The 16,442-nt window shown below is 41.1% G+C and overlaps 1 protein-coding gene across 7 annotated transcripts in view; it reads left to right on the plus strand.

Annotated features, from left to right (window-relative positions):
- Positions 1–16,442, plus strand: part of ncoa2 (nuclear receptor coactivator 2) — a 363,375-nt gene that overhangs the window by 157,837 nt on the left and 189,096 nt on the right. Inside the window, exon 1 of one of the 7 annotated variants that reach the window (XM_069921275.1) lies at positions 13,252–13,292. The exons of the other annotated variants lie outside the window; for them this stretch is intronic. The gene's annotated coding sequence lies outside the window, so the exon portion shown is untranslated. Of the gene's footprint in view, positions 1–13,251; positions 13,293–16,442 lie in introns of those variants that run through there. 7 annotated transcript variants of the gene reach the window in all.

The raw sequence follows: 16,442 nt of genomic DNA on the forward strand, positions 1-16,442 counted from the left end.
CCTTACATTAAATACAATAGCGAAAACCTACCGGGGACAAACATTACCTAAGTTGATGGAAGGAGAAGGAAAGAAAAGAATGGACTCAGTAGAATTTCTGGTGTATTTTTGTTGAATGACAACATTGTCTGACTGGCTTAATGCAACCTAGATTGTATACCTAAAATGGATGAGAGGAGGGGGTGGGGGGGGGGCTTGGGAGGAAGGGGGGGGGGGAGAAGGGGAGAAAAAGTCACTGTATATGTGTGAAAAAGAAATAGTGTATATCATGGCTAATGTGATTTATGGTGTGAGGACAGTTAGAAATGGGCAATTAAATGTTGGCTCAAACTGTGAAGCTCATGCCATAAAGGCTGAAATAGTGATGTTTGTTGCTGATTGTACAATTAATTCCTTGAATTAATGAAATAAACAAATATTTACTTTTAACCCATTAAAAATACTTATAAAGATTACTTTAAACCATTTTTATTCTATTGGAGTTCTGGTTCTTTTTAGAACCTTTCAACTTGTAGCTCTGTAGCTTCCCAGTCACTGCTCAGGTCTGTGACTGGGAGGTGCCACAGTTATTCACAATTTGCGTTGTCTTTAACCCAAATCGTTAATGTATCAAAATTTGTTCAGTAATCGAAGAGGTGTTAAGGGCTCAGCGTGAATTTGTGTCATTTGCCAAGAAATCTAGAAAAGTAAATGGAGATAAACATAATTACCTACAGAGGCTTTTATGCATTCTGGTTAAGGAAATGCAGAAATTAAACTTGGATGCATAATAAGTAATTATAATGTTTTTTTTAATATTTACCTTTATTGTAAAGGAATTAGACTTCAAAAGTAAGGATGTCTTACTGAGAAGGTACATGGCTTTGGCTAAGAGCACATTTTGAGCAGTGTCGTTTTAGGCAGCTTGTAGAAATTTGTATTGTTCTTGGAGGCATTATGATGTGGATTTTTGAGACCGATTTCTGGGATTTGAGGTTTGTCCTGTGAAGAGCAATTAACTGAGATTGATCAAAGCTTCCTGGGGTTCATGAGAAGGAAAGGTTAGACATACAAGTTTTGTGAGGGAGGAAATGTGCAAGTTGGGGGATATAGTATCAGGATAAGATGTCATATAAAAACATATAAATGTTGGAGGGACTTGGCAGGTCTTGCAGTGTCCACAGGAGTTATAGATATATTACCGACATTTCAGGTCTGAGCCCTTCTTCAATGTATAAGCTGAGTTTCTATAGCATTTCTGTGTGTTTTAACTGCAATCACAGCATCTGTAGACTTTTGTGTTTCACTTAGGATAGGGCGTCAGCCAGGTTGAACTGTAATAAATCTTCTTTTGAAGAGAATTGTAGTTCTTTTAAATTCTTCACAAGATAACTGAGTGAACAGTCATTGAAGATATTCAAGGCTGATAGATTTTTTGTGAATCAGAGGAGATGGTGTTGGGATAGGAAAGTGACTTGAGGATCAGGTAAGGACAGATGGGCTGAGTGGTCTTGAAGGACCACATGACCTTTCCTAGTTTCATTTATTTGCTCCTACAGCGAAAGCAAAAGTGCAGGATCTGTTCTCGGGCCTCAACTTATGATCACTGGAAAAGACAAGGCCACTTGCTCATTCTAAATCCTGCTGTTCCCTATTCTTGGCTTGAAATATTTGTGGCAAATAATTCCCCACCCTGTTTCTGAGGCAACTTTGAAATCAAATTATATTCAAGCCAGTTCTTTCTCAAAATAGATGGAAGGTACAATAAGGAACCCCAACATGAATAAAATTGAGGTAGATTCCAAAAAGATTGAAAGTTCTGTGATAATTTGTGATGTATTCTGTGGTTATGGTTAAAATATAACTATATTTGCAACAAATATTTAATAACCTGATTTGCATCCTCAAAAACTAGTTATAGAATTATTCAGTTTAAACTTGGAGGAAAGTATATTCATGGAATATTCTGTATCATATTCAAGTTTATTATTGTTTAATTTTACAAATAATGTAAAATCCCCCAGAAGCAATTGGCAAAAAAATCATGAAAAATAAATAGGTTAAAAAAAAAAGGTTTAAAATTGGCTCCCCTAGTTCAGTTAGGTTATTTTACCACTGATGCAACATGCAATCTCAAGCAACCAGCAAATTCACTACGCTTATTACGGCATCCACCAATCCCCATAGGTGCTGGATACCAGGGTTTTTAATGTACAATAAAATAAAACAGTGTTTTTCTGGACCATGCTGCATGCACAAAAGTGCACAGTACACAGTGAATAATCCAAATAAATGTATTTATTTATTTGGAATGATTTACACGGTTTACTGTTCATCAATCTCACAGCTTGTGGGAGGAAGCTATGACTCAGCCTTTGTAGTCCAAAATTTGATGCTCCTGTCCCTCCTTGATGGTAGTGGGTTACAGATTCTGTGCACTGGATGGAAAGGATCCTTGAGCCCTATTTAGGCAATGCTCCCAGTTATTGATTGTTAGCAGAGGAAAGGGACACCCCAGTGATCTTCTCAGCTGTTTTAATGTTACTCTGTTTAGATTACCGATCTGATGCTTTGCTACCACCATATCACACAGTGAGGCAGCCAGAAAGAGCACTCTCATTTGTGCTCCTGTAAGATGTTGTCAAGATGGGGACCAGTAGCCTCGGCCTCCTTCGGAAGTGTAGGCACTGTTGAGCTTTCCTGAATAATGAGGAGGTGTTGTGAGTCCAGGATAGGTCGTCCTTTATATGCATGCCAAGGAACTTTGTGCTATCCACTCTCTCCATGATGGAACCATTGTCTTCGTCTTGTCCATGTTGAGACTCAGGTTGTTCTCTCACCATTTTATAATCCATTCAACCTCCTCTCTGTAATGTGACTCATTGTTGCTGATGAGACCAACTACTGTTGTATCCTCACAAATTTGACTATTCTGTTCAATCTGAATCTGGCAGTGCAGTTGTGAGACACCAGCATAACACTGGTGGGCTGAGCGCACAGCCCTGAGGTGTGCCAGTGTTCAGCTTGATGGGGCTTGTGGTTTTTCTGCTCTCCCGGACAGACTGGTCTTTCTGTCAAGAAATCCAGGATCCAGTTGCAGAGAGAAGTGTGCAGTCCCAGTAAAGGGCAGTTTATTGTGTTGAACACCAAGCTGAAGGCAATGAATTACAGTCTGGCATATGAGCTATTTTTTTTCGAGGTGGGTCAGGACAGAGTGGAGGCTTAAGGCTATTGCGTCATCTGTGGACCAGTTTGGATGATAAGCAAACTGGAATATATACCTTAGACGGATAGGCAGACTGATTTGTAAAGTGCTGTAAACTAAATCTTATTTTTGGGATTCCTGCTGCAGCGACATCCAAATAGGCACTGAAAACCTGGTATGTAGATAAGTCTGCTTATGCTAGATTTGGGGGAAAAAAATACACATTCCCTTTAGAGCAGTGCTTTTCAAACTTTCTTTCCACTCCCTATGCCATAGGTTCTCTGTGATTAGTAAGGGATTACTTAAGGTGATATGTGAGTGGAAAGAAAAAGTTTGAAAACCACTACTTTAGAGGAACCATTTAAAAAAAACTCTTGTGATGAACCCACTGGACTTTTAAAGGAGAGATGTATCCTTCCCTCCCTTATCACCATCTTATCTCCATATCTCTTAATCCCTTTAGTGGCCAAAGTTCAATTTCTGTCCTGAAAATATTCTTGATTGAGAGAGCTCGCAGCTCTTTCATGTACAGAATGACAAAGACGAATAAATATTTCTATTTAAAAAAAATGTTTCCCCCTCAGATAATCAATCCTTGTGCTGAGACCAAGCTTTCTATGTAGCCCCTTTTCCACTGGCATCCCAGTTAATTGTCTGTGCAGTGTCCCGGGACAGGAAGCCCTTTGTGCCGTTTCCACTGGGCCACCCTTAACTGCGACACTAATGCTTTTCCATTGAACATGCTCATCCCCGGGAAATGGTGACTTTCTTCTGTCCCTTTTCCACTGGGTTTTTATCAGCATGCCGGCATCAGCAAACGCTGGGGATATGAGTAGGGTCAATCCCCAGCGTGAAATGATGTCATTTGACATTGGCGTTCAGACAATGTTCCTTTTCCACTGGACCCCGTCCCAGTAATTCTGGGACAGGGTGCCAGTGGAAAAGGGGCTTATGAGACTCCATTTCACTGCATTTTTTTTTTGATGTCAAGTCCTTTTTTCATACATTTGCTGTATTATTCAGGAGGGATGAATAGACAGAGACACCAAAACACATGAAGTTCAACGTTTAGGCCAAAGAAGCAACCCCACTTGCAATCAGAGGAGCAGGGTTGCCCTTTACACTGAAGTAATGGGTATTTTAATGTTCACCTAACATTTACCATATGGATTGCAGCATTTCAAGAAGGCAGGTCACCTTCCCACCTTGAGACAATTAGAGAAGGCTAATTAATTGGTATCCAAAATGTTTTCAATTTGCAAGGTTTTGGTTTAATGTCTTCCTTTTTAAAATAGCACTTTCAGTATTGAGGAACCCCTTTAGCATCACATTGGAGTTTCAGCTCATTGGGATAATTGAAGGAGAGGGAATTCTGATGGAAAACATGGATAGAAAAACAAATGTTTTCTTATTAACACCATCTACCTCTGGAGATCAAACATTTGGCATTCATTGGAGCAAATAAAGCACTGTTTGATTTCTGACCTGCTACATTTAATTGTGTTTAGCTAACGTGTCAGTAGTACTGAAAAGGTGGAGGAAGGAAAGCAATAAATAGTTTCTTGTCTTAAATATTTTCAGGGTAACAATGTAGGAATTGGGGGTAATGAGGGCAGAGTTCCTGGTGTGATAATGTCAGTGAGGGGATAAAAAGCTGCGGCTCCAGTTATTTCAGCTTATGGATGTAAAGCATTGTTCCATCAACAAATAAACATTTGTGTATTCCACTCAACCCCAGCATCTGCAGACTTGTTTAACCCTCTCATTCAGATGGCTAAATGAGGGAGTTGGTGGAACTATGTACCCATGAAAATTTACTGCCTTCTGGAGAATATTAGAAGAGTGGATCAGGAAACAATTTAAAATGGGCTTTGGGTAATGGTCTGCCTTTTGTATTGTAAGCCTGACCAAGTTTCCATTTGGGTGCTTGTGGAAGTTTAACAAATTGGAATTGTCTGCAAATGATTGCCTATTAGGGATTATGTGTGCTAGTGCGTCAGAAAATATTTTTAGATCAGGAAGAACACTCAAGTATCTTATCCACTTAACTGGGGCTGATTGGTTAAGCTCAGTATTAATGCTAATTAAAAATACAATCTACAATCTTCCAACTAGTCCAATGTGCTGGACAGATGCTTCCAAGTCCTTTTCGCGATTCAGTTAAACAAAATAAAAACAATTTTAATTCTTAAACCTCTCTAACTCAAAGCTTCATACCCAATCCTGTCTGACATCTTAACTGATGAAAAGTGTTCTTTCTGGCATTTGAATTATTTCTGCATAAAGACCAGGAAATCTAAAGGAAACCCTTTTTGAATCAGGTAAGTTTTTTCTATTTCACTGCCTTGTAAACTTGCATTCAAATGGCATGTTGTCATATCTCCCAAATATGACATGAATTATTAAGAAACTTTAAAAAGGGATTGTGAGGATTGCAGGAAAGTAGATGGAGAAGTAGTGGTGCAGAGGAAGCACGGAAGTTGCAGAAGGACTTAAATAGATGAGGAGAATGAGCAGAGAAGTGACAAAGGAAATATAATGTTGGAAAGTGTATGGTCATGCATTTTGGTATAATTGGGCAGACATTTTTAATTTAGGAGAAATTTGAAAATACCCAGAAGCAAAGGGAGCTGGAAGTCCTTGTGCAGGATATCCTGAACATAAACTTGCATGTTGAGATGGTGGTGAGGAAGGCAAATGCAAAGCTGACATTCATTTCAAGAGCAGTAGGCTAAAGGAGCAAGGATGGGATGCTGAAGCTTTATAAGGCATGGATGAGATATCACGGAGTATTGTGAGCACCTTTGGCTCCTCATTTAAGAAAAGATGTGCTGATATTGGAGAGCGTTCAAAGGAGGTTCACTGGGTTGATTCTGGGAATCATATGAGGAGTGTTTGACAGCTCTTAGCCTTTATTCATTGGAATTTAGGAGAATGGGGGGGGAGGTCTCAGTGAAATGTTTTGAATGTTGAAAGTTGTGGACAGATTAGATATAGAAAGGTTGTTTCCCATGGTGAGAGAGTCTAAGTCAAGAGGGCACAACTTCAGGATTGAAGGGTCTGCATGTAGAACAAGGATGCATAGGAATGAATTCATCCAGTGGGTAGTGAATATGTTGCCACAGGTGGTTGTGGAGGCCAGGTCATTGGGTGCATTTAAGGCAGAGATTGATTGGTTCTTGATTAGCTAGGGGATCAAAGGGTATGGGGAGAAGGGCAGTGGAGTTGAGTGGGGAAATATAATGAGATCATGATTAAATGGCAGGGTGGACTTGATGGGCTGAATAGCCTATTTCTACTTTTATGTCTTATGGTCATATGCACTAGTTTAAGTGGTGCTCCAAGGCATTTTATTTATCCATCTTATTTTATCGAATGCAAGTTTAATATCTCAATAGATTTTAAGCTAAATATTTATTTTAATGTTGCAGTAAAGTGCCAGTCTAGATTATATTCTCAAAATTTAGTACCTGAGAATTAACTTGAATTCATGAAAGCATTCAAATAAATTGTTTTCCAGTATCTCGGCCAAGACACTGTAAGGATTCATGATAGTGGTTTAAACAGGGGTAGATGCCCAGCGTTCTTGGGAATTCTGGACAACTTTCTCCTTTACATTGTCCATTCTAACCCACAATTGCTGGATAAAAGATGCTAATCAGCACTTTGAAAAGTTAAACTGCAGATGGTGGAAGTTGGGGTTAAAAAAATTAATTTCTGGTATATTAATGACTACATTGCTGTTTCTTCCTTCACTTCCACAGAAATCAAGTTTTGCACCACCTTTTCTGCCATCCCTCTCCCATTCTTATGAGTTACATACATCCATCTTAACATTACAAGAACAGAAAAAAAGTTAAACTTTTTTAAATTGGAAGAAGTGAGGTTGAGGAGAGCAGGTGGAGTTCAGAAATATTTGAGTGGCACACATGGGTGTTGCAAGCTAAGAGCAGTTGATAAAACTTGCTAATGAAAATTACCTGTCTGAAAGTGGTGTAAGTAGAAGATTAATGAAAAAGAATGAGAGAGCAAATTGTGAGATGTAAAAATCCCAACAGATTTTTGGCATCTGACATTAAAAATAGAGAATTCTGTAACTAGTGATGTAGGGGGTAGCTCTTGAGGAAGATGTGAAGTTTTGGGTTAGTGAACTTAGATCAGTTGTCTTATGCCGACGCAAATGAGAAGGGTGGTTGGTCTGAAATTGTGAAACTCGGTGCATTGTGCCAGTCTAGAAAATGGGTTACTGCTCGTTGAATATGCATTGCTAAAGTGCAAGAGGCCAAATACTGAGGCCAACGTGGGAGTGAAAGTGACCAGTAGCTGGAAGGTCAGGGATATCCTTGCTGAATGATTGGAAATATTATGCGGAATGGTCAGACAATATGGTTTTGGTTTCTCCTAATTTAGAGCAGGCCACATCTTTGTGGAACAATGGAACAACCTTTGTGTCAGAATTAATCAAGGCCTTTCCTTCATCTTCCTTGGTGTATTAATTCTATAATTCTGCTTTCTGCAGTGTTTAAAACTTGAAACTTCCATCACTTTTGCCAATCCTTCATTTGTTTTCACATGGTTAATCTTAGAGCCTTTCCCTTTCACCCTTCACTGAATTTAAATTTAAATTTAGACCTACAGCAAGGGAATAGGCCATTTCAGCCCACGAATCCATGCCGCCCCCAGAACGTTTCGAACAGTGGGAGGAAACTGGAGCCCCCGAGGAAAACCCATGTAGACAAATAACGCGGGATTCGATCCCAAGTCCCTATCACTGCCGCTGTAAAGGCATTGTTAAATCCATGAATTCCACAGGTTCACCACACTCTAGCTAAAGAAATTTCTCGTCATCTATTCTGAAGAGACATCCTTGGATTCTGAGGCTGAGCTCTCTGGACCTGGTCTCTCCCACCTCTGCAAACATCCTCTGCAAGTGCACTCTATCCAGGCCTTCCAATATTCTACAGGCTTCAATGAGATATCTCTCCACTCTGATTCTTCTGAACTCCAGCCAATACAGGCCCAGAGCTATTAAAGGCTTCTTGTGCCTGGGATAATTCTTGTAAATCTCCTCTGACCCTCTTCAATGCCAGCACATCTTTCTTTGAATATGGGGTCCAAAACTGCTCAAATGTGGTTTGACCAACAATTTATAAAGCCTCAGCTCGTGATACTTTTTTTTAAAAAAGGAGTAATTCCCTTGAAATACACAGCTGAAGACAAAAATAACTCATCTGGAACTTAATGTAGGGAGGTGTACCAGCACACATCGCAAAAATAAAAATCACCACACTGAAACTAATGTTTCAGTTAAAATTAGCTCTTTTGCCCTGGCATTTTTCTTCCCATTTTTACAAACCTTTATATCCTCTTCCCATCCTGTATGCAGCAACTACATCTTTCCTTGAAAATACAATTTGCTTTTGTTTTATAACTGCAAGGTTATAGAACATTGCAGCACATTTCAGGCCCTTTGGCCCACTGTTGTGCTGACCTTCCTACCTTTTTTAAAAAAGGAACCCTTCCTACCATGTAACCCTTCATTTTTTTTCATCCATATGCCTGTCCAGGATTCTTTTAAATGCCTCTATTGAAACAGCCACCTCTGCCACCCCCTGGCAATGCATTGTTGCTGGCAAAATCATGAGGAATTTATAAATCATTGAGATTTTTATGTATTGTGACTGTGTCGTAAAATAAAACAATTGTAGGAATATAAAAAGGCCTTCTGACTATGGTCTGAAGTTCATCGTACCTTGATTCCATCTTTTTTCCCCTAGTTCAATCCCTCCCCACCTACATCCGTGACACCTCAAACACCCTCCACCTCCTCCAAGACTTCAGGTTCCCTGAACGGGACCGCCTCATCTTCACGATGGATGTCCCATCCCTTTACACCTCCATTCCCCACACAGAAGGCCTCAAAGCACTTGGCTTTTCCCTGGTCCTCAGACCTGAGCAGTCACCTTCCACCACCACCCTTCTCCACCTGGCAGAACTTGTCCTTACCCTTAACAATTTTTCCTTCAACTCATCCCACTACTTCCAGATTAAAGGAGGAGCCATAGGTACCCGCATGGGTCCCAGTGCCTGTTTGTGGGTTTTGTGGAGCAAAACATGCTCCAAGCCTACACATGCAAAACCCCCCCCCCCCCCCCAAACTCTTCCTCCGGTACATCGATGACTACATCGAGGTGGCCTCAAGCACCCGTGATGAGCTCATCAATTTCACGGTCAATTTCCACCCAAACCTCAAAGTCACCTGGTCCATCTCTGATGATTCTCTCCCTTTTCTGGATCTCTCTGTCTCCATCTCGGGAGACAGACTCTCCACTGACATTTATTATGGACCCTTTAACTCCCACAACTATCTAGACTACTCGTCCTCACACCCTGTCCCCTGCTAGGACACCATCCCCTTCTCTCAATTTCTCTGTCTCCGCCACATCTGCTCCCAAGATGAGGCCTTTGATATGTCTGCCTTCTTCCACAAACATGGCTTCCCCTCCACCACTATAAACTCAGCCCCTCACCTGCATCTCCTCCATTCCCTGGTCATCAGCCCTAGCAACCCCCTCCCCCACCCCTAGAAACAATAACTACAGTATCCCCCTCATCCTCACCAACCACCCCACCAGCCTCCGCATCCAACACATTATCTGCCGGAATTTCCGGCACTTACTACAGGACCCCACCACAAGTCACATTTTTCCTTCTCCTCCTCTCTCAGCCTTCCATAAGGACCACTCCCTCTGTGATTCACTTGTGCACTCTTCTCTCCCAACCCATCCCCCCCCCCGGGCACTTTCCACTATGGTCATAGGAGGTGTTATATCTGCACCCACACCTCCTCCCTCACCACAGTCCTAGGTCCCAAACAGACCTTTTAGATGAAGCAACACTTCACTTGTACTGCCAAAGAACTCACTTACTTCATCCAGTGCACCCTCTGTGGCCTTCTCTACGTCGAAGAGACCGGTCGCAGATTAGGAGATCACTTTGCCCAGCACCTCCTCTCCATCCGCAACAAAAGCAACCTGCCCATAGCCAACCATTTCAATTCTGAGTCACGCTCTCAAGCTCGCATGTCTGCCCATGGCCTATCACAGTAGCCCACCCTGACCACCCTTAGATTGGAGGAGGAACACCTCATTTTTCCGTCTGGGCCTTCACCAACCCCAGGCATGAACACTGAGTTCACTGCATTCCACTAATCGGCATGCCTTCTCTCCCACCCCCCAACTAGTCGTTCCTACTTCCTTTCTCTCTCACCTAGCCTAGACTCCTCCCCCCCATCACCTATCGTCTTCCACCCTCACCACCCCCTTCCCCCCTCTTGTTACACCTTGATAGCCACAAAAATTGGTGATGTATCTTTACCGTTGCTACACAAAGGCACTGTTTGGCCTACTGAGTTCCTCTAATATTTGTGTGTTTTTTCACTTAACCACGGTGTCAACAAAATCCTGTGTTTTACCAATGACTAAAGTTCAGTAATTATAAACTACCAGGTTATCATTTTTAGATGTACTTAATAGCAAAAACACTTCCCAGAAGCAGTCTTTTATTATTTTATCTACAAGACATAATTTTGTACATAGATGAAAGGCTGTTGACTACTTTGATGAGATCATTAGCAAACCCTTGAACAAAATGCTTGGAATCTGTCTGCCTTGCAGCAGGCAAAAGGGTATTTCGTATAATAGGACACTGTTTTATTACTATGACAATAAATTGAATCTTGAAAACTCATAATCTCTCTTTGGCTTGGCTTCGCGGACGAAGATCTATGGAGGGGGTAAATGTCCACGTCAGCTGCAGGCTCGTTGGTGGCTGACAAGTCCGATGCGGGACAGGCAGACACGGTTGCAGGGGGAAATGGGTTGGGGTTGGGTGTTGGGTTTTTCCTCCTTTGTCTTTGCGGTCTTCTTCAAAGGAGGTTGCTGCCCGCCGAACTGTGAGGCGCCAAGATGCACGGTTGGAGGCGAGATCAGCCCACTGGCGGCGGCGGTCATAATAGTCATAAAACTCATAATAGTATGACAAAAATGTATTAGCATCCATTCCTGCTGTTTTTCCACGCACAAGCTTTAAATTAGCTTGAAAAAAAACCAATTAACTAATAAATCACAAAAACTGCAATTTTCAATCTGAATGGACGAGTCCCCATAAAATGTTATGATCCCAGAGAACCCCAAAACCCAGCAGCAATAGATATTCACCCAAGACAAATGGTTACTTAAACAAAAGTTGCTTTTAATTATCTTTAAACATGAAAACAGATTCAAACTTTAACATCACTATTGATTTAACTAACCTAACAACCCCCTTCTAATTCTGAGCACACGTGTATGTAATGTGTGTGTAAGTTCAGAAAAGTTCTTTGATTCACAGTCCAATCTCACTTCTCGTTCCTCTAAGTTCACTGGCTGCAGGCAATTCTTATATTGTGCACAAAGTTCAACATTTATAAAGTTCACCAGGCTTTGGTGCTTGAAAGGTGCAGGAAGGTTCTTATTAGTTTTCAGAGAGAGATTTGTTGTTCACCCACAACTGATTCCTTGTAACCAGTCACGTCAGTGTCTTGCCAAAGAAACTTGCCCCATCAGGGTTTTCCAGATGATAACCTCTTTCTTTCAGGTCACCACAGAGTGCCTTTTTGTTTTTCTTATTTCAAGTGAAACATTAGACAGCTAGTCCCTCTCTTCTTGCATGAACCACAAGGGCTTTGACCAGGCCGAACTAAGCACTCACAACCCATCTTCCAAAATGGGGTTTTCCACAAGCTTGCCAACTTGTCCTGTTCCAGTTCCAGTTGCTGCTGCTGACTGTAAAACTGCAGAACTGATCTCTCTCTCTCTCTCCCCCGAGAGAAAACCTGTTTGATTCTCTCTGCTTGTAAAACCACATGACCCGCTAGAACAGCAAGTTCCACTGCAGATGGAAGGCAGCTCCGACAAGCTCTTTCATTTGTTGCCTTTTTGTAAACAACAATCCATTAGTGAAGTCTCTTGGGCACACTCCAAAATTTCTGCAAAGACTTTTGACCCCAACATGTCTAGCATGGGGCAGAGCTCCAGTATTTTAAATAAGATCTGTTTTAAAGTGTTTGTATGTGACCTACACTAAAACCTGCCCCAGTTTATCTCACAAAAACATATCTGTATTCTGTCACAATAGCAAATAAGTTTCAACCTTTTGATTAAAAGGCTGATGAAGTAATGTTCATAGATCGATTAAAAAAACACTGGTATATTGAGTTCTATAGTTTTAAAAACACACAGAAATACAGGAAGAACTCAGCCGGTCTCGCAGTGCCCATAAGAGGTAAAGCTATATTACTGATGTTTCGGGCCTGAACCATTCTTCAAGGTATAAGCAAAAAAAAACAGGAAGGTGCTTGGACAAAGACTGAAGAATGCCAGGGGGAGGAATCCAAACCAACAGTCAAAAGGTGTTAATTAGATATGAGGAAAAGTGAGAATTGATTTTGTCTCGGTGAAAGGAGACAGAGGGAAAATGCGGGAGAGAGAGAGAGCTGGGGGATGGGCGGTGGGGAAGGGGCGGCGGGATTGGTTCTATAGTTCTTTAATTTTAAATAGTAGGAAATTGCATGTTCCCAATAATATATTTTGACATTACAGTATTGTATTCAATCTTTTGCAACTTTCTTCTTGTAAAGGACTAATTTTAGCCTTGGGATTCAAGACTATCTTTGTTTGCAGCATCTTTAATGGTTACAATAAAGGAAATATTCAAATAAAAAATTGCTGCTGACGAAAAAAATCACATTGTAGATTTTAACATTGCTATAATTTTGTCTTCCAAGAACTGGATCACAAGCATTTCAAAGCTACCAGTCTGCTACTAAAAAAAAACAAATTGCTGGAAACATTCGAAGGTCAGGCAATATCTGTGAATAGAGAAACAAAGTGAACAGCTGTGGTTAATGGGATTTAATTGAAACAAGTCATCATGGAGACAGGGAAGTGGGGGAGGAGGCAGAAAGGCCACGTGAAGGCTTGAGGAAGGGAATTAGGCTGGAGAAATAAAGAGTGCACACCAAAATTTGGTGGCAATGGAACAAGAAGCTTAAAGGATGGCATAAATGGTGAGATTGTTACCAATATCTGTCTAAACAAAAATGGTCGTTTTGGTTATTGTCTAAAACCGTTGATGCTAAAGTAGAATTTGGGAGACCATCCAATCAAAAGATGAGGTTCTGTTTCTTAATTTTCTATTAAAACAATACTGGAGGCACAGTGCTGTCCCAAATAGAGGTGCTGACTCACAGATCCAGTGACAAAGTTTCAATCCTGATTTCTGGTGCTCCCTGTGCAGAGTTTGTAAGTTTTCCCCGTGATTGCTTGAGTTCCCTCTAAATAATCAGGTTTCCACCCACGTTTCAAATACATGCAGGATATTAGGTTAATTAAGTATAGTAACTTGGTAGAATATAGGAGGAGGGGTCAGGAGGAGGGGGGAAGTGAGGAGAGATGACAGCATGTGTGAGAATAAAATTAGCCAGAGTGGAACTAGTAATAAATGGGTGCCTGATGGCCATCACGGAGTTGTTGGGTTGAAGGGAGTGTTTCCATGCAGTATCTCTAAAGCCACTTTCAGGTGGCCACAATACCCAACTGTAAAGCCGCCTTTTGTACTCCTTTGCGGCTGTTGGGTGGCTACCTGAAAGTAGAGAACCTGGCCAGGACGTTTACCTACCTAACCCTTCTCCTGTAGGTATAATATCCTGCTCTGAGAATCCCCCATTGTACCTGAAAGCAGCACAAGGCAAAGCTGCTAGCAACTTTCAGGTGCCTAGCAGGGGGCGGGCTGATGACATTCAATTGGCGACCCAACTCCCCAGTGCCTGACAGTCCCCCGGCATGGGACTATGGGGCTGGAGCGGCCGGCGTGGGACTACAGGGCTGGGAGGGGACAGTGGAAGGGAAATGGCAACTTCCATGGATTCGCTTCAGCATGAAAAATAAGGTCACAGGTTTCTGTCACGTTTCCGCAGACAGACACTGACCTCTCCATCAGCAGCAGTGCTGGATCGTTTGAAAATTAGGTTTTAAAGTAGTGCAGTTCAGCACAGGTTAGTAAGGGATTGCTTAAAGTGGTATGTGAGTGGGAAGGGAAGGTTGAGAACCACTGCTCTAGACCCAATTGTTACTGAGATATTTTGCTCAAGACAAATTGTCATTGGCCCATTTCCTTTGGAGTTGTGAAACTGTGCACACAACAAGTCAATTAGGTACAATTAAAACAGTGGTTTTCAACCTTTTTCTTTCCACCCACATACCACCTTAAGCAATCCCTTACTAATCACAGAGCATAGGGAATACTTAAAATGGTATGTGCGTGGAAAGAAAAAAGTTGGGAACCACTGCTGTAGATGCTGCATTTCCCGCTGAGCTTCTTCAGCACATTTATGTATAACACACGACGCCAGCACCTTCAGTCTTTCTCGAGACTGAATGAGCAGTTTTTGTAAAAGAGTAATTAAAGGCGTGGAGGAGGTTCCAGTTTTCATTGATGCAGATTAAGTATGCTTACTTTCCATTCATGTTGGGTTTGGATATTCTTTCATTGTGACGGTACAACTGTGGCTGAGTTGAGGGAGGAGCTGTAGTCTCTCCACTTGAGAGAATATTTGGTTGTAACTTTACCAGGCTAATTCCTGGGTTGAGAGTGTTGTTCTGTCACAAGTGGCTGAAGACCGTGGATCTATCTATATTCTCTGGTTTAGAAAATTGATGCATCATCTGAATGAAATACCAGGGTGGATGTTAAGATGCTTCTACCAGTGGGAAAGTCTAAACAGAGGAGCGAGCCATAGGGACAAGACTGAGGCAGTCTTTTACATCGATACATCAGGATTTTTTTTTACAAAAGGTGAATCACTGAAATCACTTCCTCCAGAGTCTAGATCACTAGAAACTTTAAAAGGGGAGGTAGATTTTGTTTTTGGAGGGAATAGGGAATTGGCATGGAAGAAGAAGTGAAGCATGAGGCAGATCAGTCATACTCATATTGAATGGCAGAGCAGCCTCAAGGGCAGAGTAGCCAACTTCTGCTCCTGTTTTTTTAAATTCCATTTCAAAGGTTATGCTCAGGAAGGTCCAAAAATTCACAGCGATCATTGTGGGATGTTTACTATCCTGGCATGGAAAATTTTAATTCAATGATAGATTTGTATCCCTGTTTTATTGTGCAGAAAATGCCAGGGGTTAAAAAAAATAAGTTGGAAAAAAATAAGTTGGAAAATTGGGTGCACTGATGCTGGAAGCAAATGCTGAGAACATACTGAATATACTTTAAAATATTTTTTTTAAAAGTAAGCTTCAGAACACATTTCACAATAAAAATGATTTCCATTTATATAGTGCCTTTGAAGATCTCTAAATATCCCCGTGCACTTCATAGCAAATGAAATGTGGTAATTGTTAAAGTATCGTGAAACGTCACAACTGGATCATACACAGCAAGATACTACACAGAAGAGATAATGATTAGAAAGCCTGCTTTAGTGATATTAGTAGAAGGATAAATATTAGCAGGACACTGAAGAAAGCTTGATAGAATCTTTCACATTCATCTGTAACAATTCAGTGGTCCTCAGTGGGGTGAGGCTGGATTTGAAACCTGACTGAGATGTGATTGTGCCATTTATCAACTAAGTTGACATCTGCTATTTGATTTCACTCAGAAGATGTACTGAACAGAGAGAAACTCTCCATTCTATATGATTGGTAACTTGATGTATGGTAATTTATCTATCTGAGCAACATTTTCTGTTGGATTTTTTGAAAATTTCCTGTGGTTTTCAAAATGATTGAGAAAAATACTTCCTTTTACTATAATTATTTTATCCATCTCCAAATGTTTGGAATCAAAAGCCTGGAAGAAGATAGGATTTACTCCATGGTGGAGTAATTGACTTGTGAAAGGGATCTGGGACCTGAGGACACCTAGCTCAGAGCAACAGTCAGTAGGTTACAGTAGAATGGAAATGGTTGATAGTGGTCAGGAACTCAGAACACAGAGCAAGGAAAACCCCTCCTTTTCCCTATGAGAATCAAAGGGTGTTTGTTTTTACTAATTTTCCTTTTTCACCAAATAAGTCGTCTCAATTTCAAAGAAACTTACCACCACAACACACTATTTCACTTTTGCACAATCCCCTAAATTCAAACCCCCCCCCCCCATCAACTTCAGCATATCCCCTTTAACTGCCATTAAAGTTCTTGATTCTACT

Source organism: Narcine bancroftii, chromosome 2 (genome assembly GCF_036971445.1).
Source record: "Narcine bancroftii isolate sNarBan1 chromosome 2, sNarBan1.hap1, whole genome shotgun sequence".
Classification (NCBI taxonomy): domain Eukaryota; kingdom Metazoa; phylum Chordata; class Chondrichthyes; order Torpediniformes; family Narcinidae; genus Narcine; species Narcine bancroftii.